The following is a 17,022-nucleotide window of genomic DNA, read 5'->3' on the forward strand; positions in this document are numbered from 1 at the left end:
TTTTTTTGCACGCCTATGTGTACTCGGATTTTGGTGCTGGGAATGGAAGCAGGAAATGTTCACAGCTTACAAAAGGGCACTGTAAATATAACATAAGATGTGCAAGACAGTTTTGTTTACCTCATTTCCCAGTATTAACTCAGCCCAGGTTCCTAAGATATTTACATAGGGGTTTAGCTTCATTTGTGAAGTTAAATGCACATATATAGGGTGGTAGGAAAGGTGCTGGGAAGAATACTAGTAATCAACAATATTTTAAATACGAGATATTTATCACCACATTGCTATTTTCCTCTTTTCTCTCTCAGGTTCAGCCATGAAAATCATTAAAATTGCTTTCCACTGTATATTACCACAATTGTTGGAATTAAATAGTGCAGGTGAATGTTTATTTAAGAATACAATTGTTGTTGCAATTTAGAACATTTGTGAACAAAATTCTGCTAGTTTATGGGGACAAATTTAACCACCTCATTCTATTGTAGCATTAATGAGAGACAGCATGCTAGAAACCTAGAGAGGATGCACTAGTGAAGCCTTCTGTTTATCCACAGACAGAGTAGTAGCAGTAGCACTAGCAGTAGGATTTTTGTTCTCCAAAAGCCCGCATGAACCTTTACTTTAAATATGTGTGTATAGAAGTGCTTGGCTGCAGCGTCCATTCCTTAATTTCTTTAATTGTAGTCCCTGTTATGGTGTCTGCTACCAAAGCACGTGTTATCATCACAACTGGTGCTTTCTGTACTGGAGTTGTTCCTATGATGTGGGCTTAAGATGTTTCCTAAATAATTCTAGAAAGCCAGAAGAGGGAGTGCAGGAACAGAAAACACCAAGAACTGAGCATTTTAGTTTATGTGCCTATTTCCTCTGCAACCTTAAAAAAGAAGAACATTGAGCAAGACCTCCTGCTTTTGAAAACTCAGCTGCGCTGACAATCCTCTTTCAGGATTGTCCAGTAGGTGCTAATCACCTGTTGAAATCAGGCCTGCAGAAACCTCAATTTCCCTACCCCAAAACTGTAGAGAACCTTCCGAGCCATTAATCACTTCTGGCAATGAAAACCTTCAATCCTTAGATGAAAGAGCTCCTGACAGTTTTTGAAAAAGGAGAGTTTTATGATAGCACTTCTGGCCAAAACCTTCCCTTAGGCACCCATAATCCAAGATACCATTCATTATACCCACTGGAAATATGGTTGAATTTCACTGATGAGCTCTGTGCTATAGGCCTTATGAACTATCCTTAATAATGTCAGTGTTTTAATTGGTATAAGTAATTACCTGCAGGATCTTGTTCATAGCCATTTAAAGCCTATCAAGATGCAGCTGCCATATAGAAACAAAATACTGGGATACTATGGTATTTTGATTTTTTAGAAGACACAGATAAGTTTTTCTTTACTTTTACAATGCTAGCTATCTACTCTGTTTGTGCATGTATACAAGCATGCATTCGCATGTGTAGTCTATTAGATATTTTTAAATAGGTCCTGAAAATCTGACCTAAATTCATGAACAATGACATCAATAAAAAGGGACTGTATCAGCGACTTCAAGCTCATTTTTCTAAGCTGCAATGTGCTTACAGATCTCTATTCTTAAATCCCTAAATTACAGTTGTCAGTTTGATTTTATATACATATATATATATATATATGAATTCTATATTTTTATATTTTTATATGTGAACATTAAGTGAAGGAGTTTTAAACAAAGTGAGTACAACATAAGGGTTATTATGACTCAGTTGCAGTGTATGTATTCAAATTGTAAATCTGATGCTATCTGTATCTTGCTATATAATACGTACTGTGGGGAAAATTACGGCATTTACAGAATAGCCAGCTTTAAAAAAGAAATATATAAATGCTGCATAAAGCATGTTTTAATTAACCTAAGAACAACCCCGTTCTAACAAATATTTTAAGCCTATTTATGGTGTCATATATATCTTATTTGGACATAGATTTACAATAAAATAAATTGTGAAAAGCTAAGACGGTGAGTTCAAAACATTTATAATCATTGCACCAGTTATGAAATCAAAGCGTGTACAAGCAGGAAAATGAAGAGGTCAAGAATTGCTCTCTCAGTTTTCAGGCAATTAACCTGCTGTGTTTCTATAAAGAAAAGCACATTTCTACAAACTATTTCACTGCCATTTACTTGGTCTTCTACATTTTTAGCATGCCTGTAAAAGACCTCTTCAGGAGTCCATGAGCAATCATACGCAGAAGCGATTTCATCACAGTCTGCTGCTATCTGAAGGAGAAAAACTTGGGAAGAACTGCAAGCTTGGCAAGTGTTAAAAACAACTGAACTTTGAAGCTGAGCAAGCTGAGGATAGAAACACAGCTCTCTTGTTTCAGTGAAAACAATTAATCGTTGGAGCTGCCCAGTGCTCATCTAAGTCAGTCCTGATCAGAAATGTTTAAATTAAAGCAGGCATTTTTGTAAGATGTTGGTGCAAGCTAAAACTTACCTTTATAACCTGAAGGAGGAACTTAAGGAAGTTCTACAGTCTGCCATATGTAGCAACCACAGTGGTATTTCCTAGCTTTATAATTTAAGTCTCACCAAGTTTGACAAAAAGTTCTCCACATCTATTTAAATAGCAACCAACCTGCAGAGTTCTCATTGCATTCACCTTCAATCGGTAGCAGAGTAATTTAACAGAGAGGAAAGTTTACTACAGCATTGCTACCAATAGAAGGAGAGATCTAGTAAGTGTGTTTTTCACCCTCCGTTCACAGGGCTCAGTTTAGCACTCATGGAAAAATGAGCAGAAACCTCTCTGTTGGTAGGAACAGCATTGTATCACCCTCAAATGATGAGGGAAAGTGGTCGGTGCTTGACCTAGGGAAGAGGAAGCCGATGATCAATCATTTTAGACTACGGCCTGTGACTTCCCACCGTGCACCATAAGAGAGGACGGGCAATAGTCACAGGAAGGTGGGAACACTTACAGGACTGACCAGCTGCTCACGGTGTGTGCAGAACGCTGCTGGCAGGGAGTTTGCCCACCTCGCTCTGCGCGACGCCAGCTGCAAATCTGCAGCGTGCTGGGGAGAGGATAACGGAGACAACAAGCGAATTCCAGTCCTTTGCAGCTCCCCAGCTCAGATGCTCAGCAGGACTTTACTAAAAGAAGAGGCAGGCACTGCAAGAAGCCTTCAGAGAAGGCACTGGAGGAATTTTAATCACCCTTTCGAGACACAACAAAGTTGTTTGCTGCATGTCATGTTTTCCCTTCCACCAATGCAGACATTCCTTATATCTGTTGTCAGATTAGCATTTTATGATAAAACCTCCCACTTGTTCCAACCACATTTAAGGATGGATATCATTTCCTTTCATTTTAGCTTTTGTTTTGTTGTTCCACTCATAAAAGGACTAGAGGCTGGCAGGCAGGGAATTAGGACTCTGGAGCTTTGACTCAACTGTGGGTCTTTAATCCACCGTACAACTGTGGGTGAATCACATTATCTTTGAATATCAATTTCCTACCTTGCCCCCTTCCTTCTTTCTCTTTCTTTCCTTCTCCTTCTTTCTTTTTCTCTTTTTCTTCTTCTTTTTTTCTATCATATCAGTTTAAACTATACTGTCTCCAAGACAGAGAATTTTTTGTCTGTGTGTTTGTACCTGACCAATATGTTACACCTCCAATTTCATTTAGAGTCTCCTGATACAACTGCAGCAGAGTTGTTATTAATAATCCTAATCTCATGAAGAAACTCACTGTGTTTTGACTGAGGTTTCTACTTCTTTACCCAGTTTGCCACCCTGTTTGATTTCTAGGTAATAACATTACTGGACAGTGCACAAACCATCCCTACTTAGGGTCTTCTTACTTCTCAACAGACTGCAAACATTCTTTATCAGTCATTAGTTTTCCGATCACCTTGTGTTCTTTGCGGATTAAGATTTGATAGAAGTGTCCCATTTTCATCCGTTTAGCAGCTGTGCTGGATGTGTAGTTGAGGTTTGAAAGGTGCAAACCCACATCAAGTACTCCTGCACATCTTTATTAAAGAACAGCTCTGACCTTTCTGAGCCGCAGTAGTGCTATTTATATTGCAATAGACTACAGAGACTTCAACTAGCAAGAAAGCTGAACATGACATAAACTCATGGTAAATGTCATCCTTTTTCCAAAACTCAAAGTATAACACACAGGCAAAACAAGAAAAGAAGAGAGAATGGAATAAAAGCAATGCAACGTATGTTTTCTCTGCAACAGCATAGCACGATTCACTATTAATCAAGGTCAAATTCTCCTGTCCCACCTCAAAGCAAGAGAACGCTGCACTAGTAAACCATCCCTAGGACTTACTCACAACTCTTCTGACAAATTTATGACTTTCTTGCTGCAAATAACAGACTGTTATTTCTATCATCCTTTAATCCTTTCACAGTATTAATTGACAAACAGTAATTGCTGGCAGCAAAGCATAGCAGTAAAGAGTACAAGCTCATCACCCGGAGTTATGCTGGCTGCCCACTCTACCAGCACGGTGATTGACTTCAAATGCTTCACTAAACGAATTAACATGAGCAAGTGATACTCCTCATGAGTAACAGCTGCAGAAGCAGTACAAATGCACTCATGAATGCATTTCAGCATTTGTACTTAGCCTTTCTTCCTTCTGCATTTATTATTCCATTATTATGGAAAGTCACTTTGCAGAAAAAATATTTTGCCCTGCTGTCAGGTATTATTCTGCACATTTCTTGAGGAATATAATGCTTATGGCTGAAAATGACTGTCCATGCTAAAAAAAATGCATGATGCTTCAGATCTGGTTATAAAATAAGAACTGTTCGAAAAGTCCTAACCTATGAACACACATTCTTTAGATGACGTGGTAGCCCAAAAAACATTCATTTAGAACAAACGCATACAAAAAATAGGCTGCAACTTTCAAAACAACCTGCTTTAATGTAAGTGACTCTTCAGAGATGTTGTAAGGTGTTAAATATTTTATTTTATTCACGTCATTTCTGGACTATATATTGATTTATGGTAACCCTAGAAAGCTGAGTTAAGGTTGTGTAGGTAACATCCTGTTGTATTATAACCTGATTGAGCTGATTCACTGTTTTCATATCCTCCTGTTTTGATGCACTTCCCTTATGTACTTATATCATCCATTTTTCATGCCTCCTTTTGCTTTTTTTCCTTTTGCCATGCTCACTTTATTCAATAGCTCAAAGAACTGTCTGCTTCATAACTTTGAGGCCTTGAGGAAGTTACACCTTCATGCATATTTTTCATTGATAACATGTTGCTGTCGCTGCATTACATTTCTCCTACTCACCCCTTTTTAAATAGTTCTCATGCTGTTTTCAGTTATTCTTTCCCCCTAGGCCTTCCTGCTCCAAGTAGGGCCGTAGTTGGGTCATCGGAAAGCATAGGATTTAAAAAGAGAATGCCTGTGTTTTAAACACGCTTCTTGCCAACATGAGGAAACCGTAGTGCTGTGAAGAAGGGTGTGAATTTTCAGCCAGAGACTGCTGGGGACAGAGGACATGCATGTGGGCACCGCGAGAGCCCAAACACCAGCCAGCCACTCTGCTGCCGCATTGCTCAGCCGCAAAGCTGTGCCTGTCCGAGGAAACGCTTGTAGATGGCTCAGGTGCTGTAAATACCTTTTCCACGTGGTTAGGCCCACCAGCTCTTTCACTGAGCTCAGTCAGGCTAGTTTCAAATGTGAGAGTGCTTGGGATGAGGAAGCTAATCCTCACCAGCTAGATCTACCTCTGATTGCCCTTTTTAAGCAAGCAGGCAATGCTTTGCAGCAGGTTTCCTCCCCGGATGGCAGTGGAAGGGAGGACAGGGTTTGAGTGCTCAGCCATCAGTCTGGCACAGAGCATGAACCTGCAGCCTCAGTCCACAGCATATCCACAAACCACAAATCCAACTTGTGAGCTGCAGTAGCTCTGCAGAAAATAGCCCATCATTGTTGCAGGGCAAGTAACCTATAGCAAAGGGGCAAGGCGGACAGCTGGAGGCTGCAGTCCCTGACGATGCCCTAGCACAAATCAGCAGAGTTTGAATCCACGTCTCTCATGTGGGGAGCCACCATCGCCCCACGAATGACACAAGTTCAGTTCCCAAGTCTACAGTTAGGGATAGGAGAGTGATTTATTTGCTGAAATGTGAAGTTCTGAGTCAACAAAAACTGTTCATATATTCGTATCAGACTTAATGAATACTCTAAGTCAAAAAGTGATTTCTTTTTAAAAAGTCAAAGGCTTTAATCTGTCATTTCTAACTGACAGAACAGAGCAAAGCTCAAGACCTTTTGAGACTTAGGCTACCTGAAGTTCCTATTTTTTGAGCAGTGCAGAAAATGAAATAAAACATTTTATTCTACCCAATCTATGGGAGTAAAAGGTCATTTTGACTAAAAACAAAACATTTTTCAGATCAGCTCAAAAATATTTAAAACATTGAAAACGTTTTCCAGTTCAGCTACCAAACCGATGGGTACGTTACTCATGTAGCTTTAATTCACCCCATTTTTAACAGTCTAGTACTCAAAGCACTGAACACCTGCAGCTCCTAGTCAAGTTGGACATTCAGTATTTTTAAGTCAGTAGGAGTGCCTGGATGTGCAGCAGTTGTGAAAAAAATCAAGCCTTTCATTTGCCGTGAGTGCTTAAGTAGGACTAGAAGTGTAGACACTCTAAACACTCCCACTTGAAAATGTTGTTGACTACTACAAAAGGATCGCAATTTGCCTGCCTCACAGGGAACCTAAATTCCTGCCCCAGGATACGAGATGCCCCTGCTGACTTCTCAATCTAAATTGGGAAAATTCAGGCCTTTTGTGTCACAAGGATTAATTAATCAATCTCTGTAAAGCTCTCTGAAGGTGAAAAGCATATCTATGTTTTACCCTGACAGATGGTCGTGGTTTAATTTTTCTTTAAAAAAGCTGTTATATGGAAGCACTTATTCTCCTCACTGTCCACCAGTGCAGCTGATTCATTTGGAACTAGTGTGCAGATGGAGGAACAGGATGACAAAAACCTCTGCTCCGGCTGTGAGCATTCAAAGGGAAAAAACTTTAATACGGATTGACTTTATGAACCAGAGTTCCCCACTGTCTTGCAGTAGTATAAAATACCATAAAAAGCCGCCAGTTCTGCTTTCTCCACTCATTCCTGGCCATGATAGTATTGCAGAGTATCTTCACAAAAGTAAATAAACTAAAAGACCTATGGGGAATTGAATGGACCTTGTGTCACCAAAAGTAGCTTACCGCACCATGTTCCCACACCTGTCCTCGAGCCCTGTTGCAATTAGCATCTTGCACAGATCTTTGAACATATGCTTGCTTTGTCATCCGGTGGCATATTCCACCACACTGCGCAAAGCAAGCTGTCAAAGGCTTTACCGAAAGCAATAATGACTAACGATTTACAATAAAATAAGCACTGTGATCCTCAGCTGCATGATTTGTATGGTGTAAGTGCAGCAAGAAGGCAGCTTTCTCAAGCTTTTGTTAATTGGCTTTTCAATTCTGATTCCATTTCTCAGGAAACATAGTGTCATACTCATAAACTATGCATGATTTATAGAGGAATCCAGAGGGAGAGAATACGACAAATATGGGCAGGATTTCACAGCCAGAACTTGCTAAACATATCAAGCCTGCTCACCCGAACTGCTCATAACAGCACTTTTAAGGAACAATATTATGGAGCCTGGATTACTCCTGTGGCCATCAGCACAGTGTCGTCATCATTAGAAGTAAGGCAAACCTTCTCAAGGAAGCAATCATGATGTTTTCTACTGATAGAGTTAAATCATTTTTTTAGGCTCATAATCAAGATAACTCACTCAACCATGTTTTGGATGGTGCTGCAAAATGGTTTAGGGTGAGCAAGTTATCTGGGAAATTACCACCACCACCACCACCACCACCATTTGTACGTTGGCTAAATTACGGAAAACTTGATCATGCTAGATACGATTTGGGTTTTGTTTTGGTTTTGTTTGTTTATTTCCCTTCTCCATTCACAATGTCTGTTCTTACCAATACATGTTAGGTATGGTATATACCTTTTGAGAACAGCTCTCAGTCACTGCTGTACTGTTAGATGCAAATCCTTGAGGGCACTTGGGGGACAGCAGTTGACATGAGGGTGATTTTATCTCCTTGTTTGATTTCCTACCCTTTCCATGGGGAAAGGGGCCCTAAAGGGCTACTGAGGAGCTTAGCAGGGAAAAGGTAAGGAGCTTTCTATGAAAAGGGATGAGATAAGCAACCCTACGATATTAGGAGACCCATTTGGAGATGCAGTTAGCCTCACTGGTGCTGCTGCAATTCCTTGCTTTCTCTTGGCTAGACTCTTTCAACCTTTTTTTTTTAGTGAATGATCAGCCACCTTCACAGGAGCAGATAGGTTTTACCCATGCCACTAGGGAAACGTGCTCAGATGGCAATCCCAAGTGCTAGGCCCCTCACTTCAATATCAGGTCACACTACAGGCATGGGTGCTCAAGCTTTTGCCTGAGACAGTTCTCTAGACTGAGGATTTTTGTGTGGCTGAAATTTCCCCTATACCTACCCACTTCCCTCTTACTCCTCGTGGGAAACCAGGCAGTTATTTGTTCAAAAAAATTACTAGCCATCAGAAAAAAACCTGACTTTGCTGTGATTTTTACTGGATATGAGCTATCACGTTCGTCAGGATGCTGCTTTTATCATCTACTTCTTCCTCTATCTTGTTAGCTCTGGCTTCATGCTGTGTCCTGTGTTGCTAGTCAAATATTTCAGGCCTCTCAGCTTCCCCGTCCCCCCTCCATTTGGAAGAAATATTAAAACCAGAGTCTGCTATCTTTCATGCAATCTAGACAGTTTTCAGAGAATGTAAATAAATTGCATTTCCTTTAGCATAACAGAAATCAAAAAACAAGACAAGTTTATGGACCAAACTTTGTTCATGTGTACCTAGTGCAGAAGCTTTCTTTTTCTCAGTGCTTGTTCTAGTTGTCTCTCTTGGCTTTTCTGTCACTACTCTATTGTGTCCCATTTTTCCCTCCACCAGTGAATGCCTTAATGCTGTTCCCTCTTCCTTCAGTGTTTACCCCGAAAACCCTTCAGGTTACAAGGAACGAGGTAAGCCTGTGCACAATTGGTCTAGTGCAACAATGTTTGGTGCTCGCAGTTCATGGATTTACTTTTCTCTAGTTGGTTGTCAGTGTTTCAAACATCTATTTCATCACTGAGATGATTTAAACACTTTTGAGCTTTCCCTCCCCCCACAACCCCGCTCCCAGGAGGTAGCTGTCTGGAATGCCTGAGAGGATGGGAAAGGGACAATTTCCAAGAAGAACTGCAGTTTCCTAAAACATGAAATCAAATCTGCTTTGGGAGTCCTCCAAAACAGATGAACCTCATTCTGCCACAATGAAGGGACCCACTGCTTTGGTGGCCTTATTCCCACTTGCACCAGTGGTAATCTTTTCTCTTGTTCGTACAAACTTCCCAAGATATAGTTCCTCTCATTATTTTGTTCTCCATGTTTATCTGAACTGCTTATCTTACTGCTTTATCAGCCATCAGGTCATCTTCTTCCTCTCTTCCTTGGAAATCACATTTTTGGAAGCCTCCAAGTTTTTGGGATGATGGTGGGGCGCTTATTTTATCTGCTGCAAGGCAGCAGCTCTTGGCAACTTTTGTCACCTATCTCATCATCAAAGAGTTGTTTTGACAAGAGCCAGGCAATCTTATTTCCTTGTTTTTCTCCTGAGCTCTTCCTTCGCGTGACCCGCTGCCATCCCATTACATCAGCTCGCGGGTTCTGCCACTGACACTCATCAATAAAACAGCAAGACGCAGGCATCGCTACACAGAATCCAACTGAGTCCTTTTTTTACACGGCTGATAAAATTCATCTCTGTGCTCATCCTGCACATCAGTAGGAGCATTGCGCTCGGTGGTAGTGAGCTCCCCATGCCGCCGTTTGGGTTTGCAGTGCAAATTCTTTCGTATACGGGAATGCAGCCAACTGTGCTGGCAGCGGCTTGGCTGTTCAGTGCTCTGGGCAGATCTTGCACAGAAGATCAAACGTTATTAGCTACCCCAGCCAAGGAGGCTTCGTGGGACTCAGTGCTTTATGGAAGATCCTGGCTCATTTGCTCTTCTGGCCTGCTAGCACGCTCACAGGACTGATGTGTCTACCTGGAGCAGTGGGTAATGCCTTTGAGAGGGCTTTTCAGACTTGGTCAGATCCCAGGCCACTCTCTATCTCCTCTTGGGGTTGGGGATGAGGCAAGGATAGCCCCCTCTTCTGTTATAATACTTTTGTGGAAGTGCTGCTTTATGTGGCACCTGAGCCATCTATTCCCATCGCCTCACCTTGACATCCTGCCCACAGTGGTTCAGGAGGAATCAATTGCTCTAATCAAAACAGAAAAGCAGCTTTCACTGGAGTGTATCTGTAATACACATAGATACACTCCTGCTCTCCCCCAGTTATTCTCAACTGAGAATAAATAAAAATCAATTGCTTTGTTTCCAGAAAAAGGTAGCAGTGCCCTCAGGAGTATCCACCCCGCATACTGTTCAGAATAAGGCCCCAGACACATGAATAGAAGGAAGCAGAAGCATATTCACGGAACAGGAGAGGCTTCCTACTTCAACCCCATCTTTCCCCAGTGTCTTTTATGCTTAACCCCACCAGAAATGATTATGCCATACTTCTTGGCACCAGCAGATGATTATAAAGATCAACCCTGAGCTCAGTGCATTTGAAACAGTCCTTTTTCATTTTTTAAGCTGTCACTAAGGCACATTACAAACTCTAGTTTGGAAAACTAAGTTGCTGAAGCGCTTTAAAAATATTTTCCACGGGATTGGCTTTCTAGCTCTTCTTGCTTTATATAATCAGAGTATTAAAATTAGGAGCTTACAATACATGTTAAAAACACCAGCATCTCCAGAGAGGTAGGAAGAAGTGTTCACGTGGGCTTGTATCCAGCTGTACTGCAGATTGCTTGTGGACCTGCATGGTGCCAGCTGCGCTGTAATTAACACAGAGTGTTTGGCAAAGGGAGCGCAGTCACTTGTTCTTGGAAATCATTGCGTTCCCCCCCCAGAGATGGGCTTCGCAAATGGCTCCTGGACTTTTGTTCTTTCGCAAAATCCCATTGTTAGCCTGCTTTCTTACAGGTTATCCACTCAGTCCAAAGTGGAACTTTGTAAAGAAAAGAGAGGCACTGAAGGCTCTCTGTGAGGTATGGAGATGTTGAAAGATCTATTTTCTCCCCCACTACAAAATTTACAGATACAAACTGTGGGGATTTTGTTTGTTTGTTTTGGTTTTTTTTTTGTAGCCAGATGGTAAGACTGAAAATAGGAATGACTATTCCTGTTCCTTGATAGGAACACTATGAGGACGTGGCTTCTGGATAGCTTTTGAGGGTGCAGACAGCCTACTGCTCTACTGTTCAAGGAGCACTAAAAACAGATCACAGAATGGATCTGGTGGGGATGAGGAAACCTAATTATTTGCTGTAATTAGTTGCATCCCAAGATGAGGGGGCTGGATGCTGGAGTGGTGCAGCTCAGCAGCCACACATTAAAGTCACGGAGCCTCCATTGCTTTTTTCCAGCTGGCGGTGTGGTCCTCAGCTGCCTGCTGCAATCACGGATCTTAAACAGACCTGTCTGACAGGGGATGTTCTACATGCTTGCAAGAAAAACAGAACACCAGTGCACTTCCACAGGATCAGAGAAACTGCATTATTCCAAACAAGCCTATTTACTGAACAATCTCCTGGGTCTTTTCTCAGGATGAAAGGATTACAGAGTGCACCAGTGACGTAAACCATACAATAAACTGCCCAAAGTATCTCATTTTTGCAGCTGTTTATTTCTGAAATTTCTGAAAACAATATATTTTCCAAAACCCAGTATCCTCATAGTCCCTGCACGGTTGCATCAGCTCTACAGTTGCCAATTTCTCTGTACAGTTTGCTCTCAAGAGCTCGTTCCCTTTCAGGCATTGCACCTGCATTCATGTCTATGCAAGACAGAAAGGAGATCTTAAAGGAAAGAATGGCCTTCAGGAGACAGGAGCTCAGGAAAAGGCAGGAAAAAAAAAAGGTTCTGAAAATAGGGGACCTAAAAGCCAGAATTGGCTATATGGTATTAGCAAGGCTACAAGGACAAGAGTGATTAAGGAAGCTTCATCTATTCTGCAAGTCAAGTTGCACAAACTATTGATAAGCACCCTGTGATTCACAGGAGAAGGAATCACACTGTATGTCTGCTCACCTGGGACATAAAGTAGCTCCAAATCCTTTTAAGCACACACTAGAAAACCTACCATGACAGCTGTTCCCTCACTCTTGTAGCATTTGGTGAAAATTCAAAGAGATCTCATAATTGACTCAGTCTCCTAATCATGCTTGTCACAGATGGGTGCTACTGAAAACAACTAGTAATTAATTTACAGAAGATCAAGAATAGTGGAAAAACATTATTCATTCAATTAAGATGACTGGGTTTGCTGGCTCTGGAAGCATAACTGCATATTAAGCAGTAGGAGGGGACTTTGTTCTGTTCTTCTTTTCCCCATTTTTCCGTAAGTAAGAGCACACCACATAGATGGGGTCTATGCTCAGATATTCTACTAGCTAGAAGAGACAAGAATTACTTGGAAAGACAAATTTAATTTTTCTCTGAAGTTTTCCTTTTTCCCTGGAGAATGAGCAGTAAAGCTGTTAAAATATGGATGAGGGAATGCAAGCTCCAATCAACTCTATAGAAACCTTGCCATTGATTTCAGTAGGGCTAGAATTTCCATCTTAATGAAAAATGCCTTTTCATTTAGTAATCTAAGAACTGCCTTGGTTTCAGTAATGTTTGGAGGTCTGCATTTTCAAAAGTTACTTATGATTTTAGGTGTCTGGAGAAATCTTGAAGTGCCGGTCACATGTCCCAGGAATGGCACAGCCCTTTACAATAGCACAGTTGGTGGCTGCTGCTTGGACAGAACTTAATTCAGTTGTCTTTTATGGCTAACAGACAAGAACAAAACAAAACACAATGGGCTGAATTTGATACTCATTTGCTCTAGCGTAAATCCAGAGTGGCTCCAATGGAAGAAAGGGGTATTTTTCTGGATGTCTCCCATCTTTAGGCAGGAGTAGAATTTGGTCTGGTGTCATCACACTTCTCATGAGCTGTGGCAAATTAAGATTACTGGGAATTATTTTTCTTTTTCTTTTGTTAATGCTTGGGTGGGTGCTCAGTCTATTGCAGTGTGCTGGCTTGTACAGCTATAAGCTTTCTCTGAGGGTTTTCTTATTTTATTCCAGCAAAACACAACATCCCTGGGCAACTCTTGTTTTCATAACATCTTTGACTGTAAAACTAGTTGTCTTTGGGACAACACTAGCACAGTAATAAACCTGTTGGAATAATAAGTTTCTGGCTGTCAAATGAGAGGTTTGTCCTGAATAGAAATTTGGAGAAATTTGCTCTGGGCGCCAAGCCGGCGGGTAGCTACTTAACATGTGCACGAGGCAGCAAATCCCAGGGGGGATTTTCCCCACCTGCTCGCCCCAGGTGCGCAGGGCATCCCTGCAGAGCAGAGGGAGGCAGCATCCCCCAGCTACCACTGAACCTTTGGGGCTGGAGAGAGATAAAACTTGCCTCAGGAGCAAAAAGAACAGGGGCCACGGGGTCTCCTCAGGCTCCTTTTGCCACTGTTTCTGGTGAAACCGCACAAAACTCGCCCTGTGTTTAGTGACAGGGGAATACAGCCCGCGGGAGTCCCCCAGCTACTGCAGCGGGGCGATGTGATTTCAGGGCACTGCGCTATGCTTTCAGAGCCAGCCTGAAAAACACAGTGAGCTCGGGCACGGCGGGAGGCAGCGGTGCGCCCATTTTGCAGGAAGAGGGAAAAAAATAAAATCACAGAAAATTTCCTGGATATTACTCAGGGGAAGAAACTGCAGTTCTGGTTCCTGCAAACCTCCCATTATGGTGAAGTCAAGCTGCACAGGAGAAATAACCTCACCCTAGAGGGTACCTCTTAGAAAGGAGAAGTTTTCACTTGTTATCAAATGCAATTTGATATGAAAGCACGTCATGATACTGACGCGAATGTATAGGTAATACCTGGTCCCCCAAAGTTGTTTCATTCCCTCCTTTAAAATTTTCATCCAAAGTAAGTTAAGAGCTGCTTTTTAAAGGAAAACACACACATGCACACATATGTACTAGCAAAGTGCAAACTGCCATTACTCATCCATCAGCTTGGGGAGTGGAATAGAAAGAAATGCACCCTCCTGAAGTCTATTTTCGTATCTCACTTGAGGAAATTGTATGAAATAATCTATTGCTTATTTGTCTTTGAAAGGGTTAATAGGATTTCTTCTCTTTAAAGAAAAGTCCACAGCAAAATAGCAAGTTTTCTGTCACACAGAGCTGATAGGCTGGAAGAGGCTGATCCATAGTTCTGCCTAGAAGATCATCTGTGTTTACTGGTTTCCAGTATTTTTAAGGATTCCTTTATATCAGAGCACTAGGAATTTATCCTAATAGTTCTCAGTAGTTTTCAACCAGTCAAATAAATGTGATTTTGAAAATAAGGACTCTGTGTCCCATCTTAAAGGCTGCTGTTATAAATTACTATTTCAGCAGCTTGTCCAAGCTCCATATTATCATAGTTATGATCTCCAGGATGATTCAGGAGGATATGGGAAATATTAACCCCGGAAAAATTTAGCTGTCTGGGAAAGGAAGAAAATGAAGTGTTTTTGTTTACTTTCCAGGAAGAATCAACAGCAGAACAGTAGTATATCAATAAAGACACCCAGCATAGTTTCCTCTGCTCTTGCTAGTTTACTGAATTTGTCACTATTTGTCAGTTTGTGATCATATTACACAAGTAACATAGGAGAGCTGAAGCACAGCAGAGGGGCTTTGGTTTTGATGAATATTTCAAAAAATAAGGTGTGTCATAACAGATTATACCATTCCTGTATCCAGCACCTTCTCCTTAGCACTGACTGGTCCTGATGCACCAGAAAAAAGAAGTGACAAAATTACATAATGCATCAGTGTATTCAAAAGTGCTCTAATGCAGTGAGAAATGCCTTTGTTATACCTGCTATTCATCACTATCCCTCCTAAAGCCCGGCTTTTGATCACCACTGTTTTAGCAACTGCTTGCTGTCCAGCAGCACTCAACTCAGTGGCATGTGGTGCATGAGAAAAGTTTGCAAGATCTGAGGCAAATATTGCTCCTTCATCAGCTGCTTTAAGGAGAAGCTAACTGGGCAATTGAATATTAGTGAGCTATAAGACAAAATGCCTTTAGGAGGTTCCTTAGATCCCCAACTCTAGCAGGGCCTGTCTGAGCAGATTTCTGCACTTGAGCCTTACCTCGGTGAAGTTCACGTTAGCTGTACTTGCGGGCCTGAGGTCTTAGTGCAAGAAGAATTATCACTTCTGGCGACTGAGCAGAAAGCACCGCTGCCTTGGTTCCTCAAAGCATTTGTGTGACTGGTTTCCTCCTGCTACAAAGGAAGAAAACTATTTTTACGTACGTCCTGCTCTGGGAGAAGTGACAAGGCTGCAGTTGTTGCTAGTCACCGAGGTATGGAGCGTGTTTGCAGAGAGTTATTCAAGTGCAGTAGGAAGGGCAAGAAATACGTACCGGTGCGCACTAAAGCTAGAGCGAAATCAAACAGCCTTTCCTTCTGTTTATCTGAGGACCTGATGTTCCTATCTCAGGGCAGCTGAAATAGTAATATATATTCAATACTAGCATCATCTCTGGTGAATAACCAACATGCTAATCTGCACCCCTGCATGTTAATATTTAAGAAACGTCAAAATCCGTGCAGACTGCCCTGTTCTCTGAAGCTGCTTATTTCAACCAGAGTCAAAGGAGGGAGGGAAAGGAGAGCAGGAGGGAGAATCTAGTTGGGAAACGATGCTCACCACAGCCTAAAGAGGCAACAAAGAGCAGTTCACACAGAGCTACGGTACAAGCACGTCTAGGCCATTTTCAAACTAGCTGTCAAGGAACAGACAGCTGTGTTTTGTGCTCAAATTGAGAGAAAGAAAAAACCCTACTGTTTAAAAAAAATTCATTTTACCCCAAAATTTGTTGCTGTACTTAACATGTGTTCCTCTATGTGCACAGCAAGTACTTTTTAAGCAAGACTTTTTGCCTTTCACTGTCTTCATTAAAGATCTACCGCGATCTCAGAGAAACAAATACAAACCCTGTATCCTTCCTGTTGATTTCTCGTGAGAAAGCATCAGGCTCTGAATATTGAGCCTGTCATTGGGAAACAGCAGCGAGCTTAATAACAACGTGGCTATTTGCAGTGACACGGGGTCTTTCCTCCACGCGCCGAGCGGGCGCCGCAGGCCACGCTGCCGCCCTCGCCCACGGAAACTCGTCCTGCAGCGAACAGCGCGGAAGTCGACGCGACTTCGTGCCGAGGAAGAAGAGCAGAATCAGTCGCCGACTTGAAGCGTCACAGAAGACGCGGCGGGTGGCGGGGGAGGTTTATCGCGTCGGTTTCTCACTCGGTGCGGCGGCCCAAGGACACGCAGCTGGTCGGTGGCGGAGGGTAGACGGCGGCTCCCAGCGCTCGCGCTTCCTTTTTGTCAGCGAATACTTTCAGAAACAGGAAGAGCAGTCGCAGCGGTCACATCAGGCGTGTTCAGGCTGTACGAAGGCAAATAACGTTGTTCTGCAAGCTGCAACCCAGGGGAGCGCCGAAGGGCGCCGATTCCCCCTGAGGAACTGTTTCCGAGTTCCCCCGACAGAGATATTTCCTCCAAGAGGGATCGTGCTCTATAGCCGTCCCTAAGAGCGTAACCTTGCTCAACAAGCAACTTCTCCGAGTTCTCTCTGCTCTGATCTTAAATTAAACTTGTTTTAGCATATTGACAACCAGGTCTTAAACATCACGACAACATACAGTAATTTTTAACGTGACCTAAGCCAAGCTGGAGCGAAGCAGGGGTGGGAGCAA

The 17,022-nt window shown here is 42.2% G+C and overlaps 1 protein-coding gene across 2 annotated transcripts in view; it reads right to left on the reverse strand.

Moving 5' to 3' along the window:
• Positions 1–16,784, reverse strand: part of ELMO1 (engulfment and cell motility 1) — a 328,408-nt gene extending 311,624 nt beyond the window's left edge. For both annotated transcript variants that reach the window (XM_009679671.2, XM_068935901.1), the window contains exons 1-2: positions 16,261–16,784; positions 15,413–15,546 (exon numbers count right to left, since the gene is read on the reverse strand). The gene's annotated coding sequence lies outside the window, so the exon portion shown is untranslated. The remainder of the gene's footprint in view (positions 1–15,412; positions 15,547–16,260) is intronic.
• Positions 16,785–17,022: the final 238 nt, after the last annotated feature.

The sequence above is a fragment of the Struthio camelus genome, chromosome 2, assembly GCF_040807025.1.
Source record: "Struthio camelus isolate bStrCam1 chromosome 2, bStrCam1.hap1, whole genome shotgun sequence".
Classification (NCBI taxonomy): domain Eukaryota; kingdom Metazoa; phylum Chordata; class Aves; order Struthioniformes; family Struthionidae; genus Struthio; species Struthio camelus.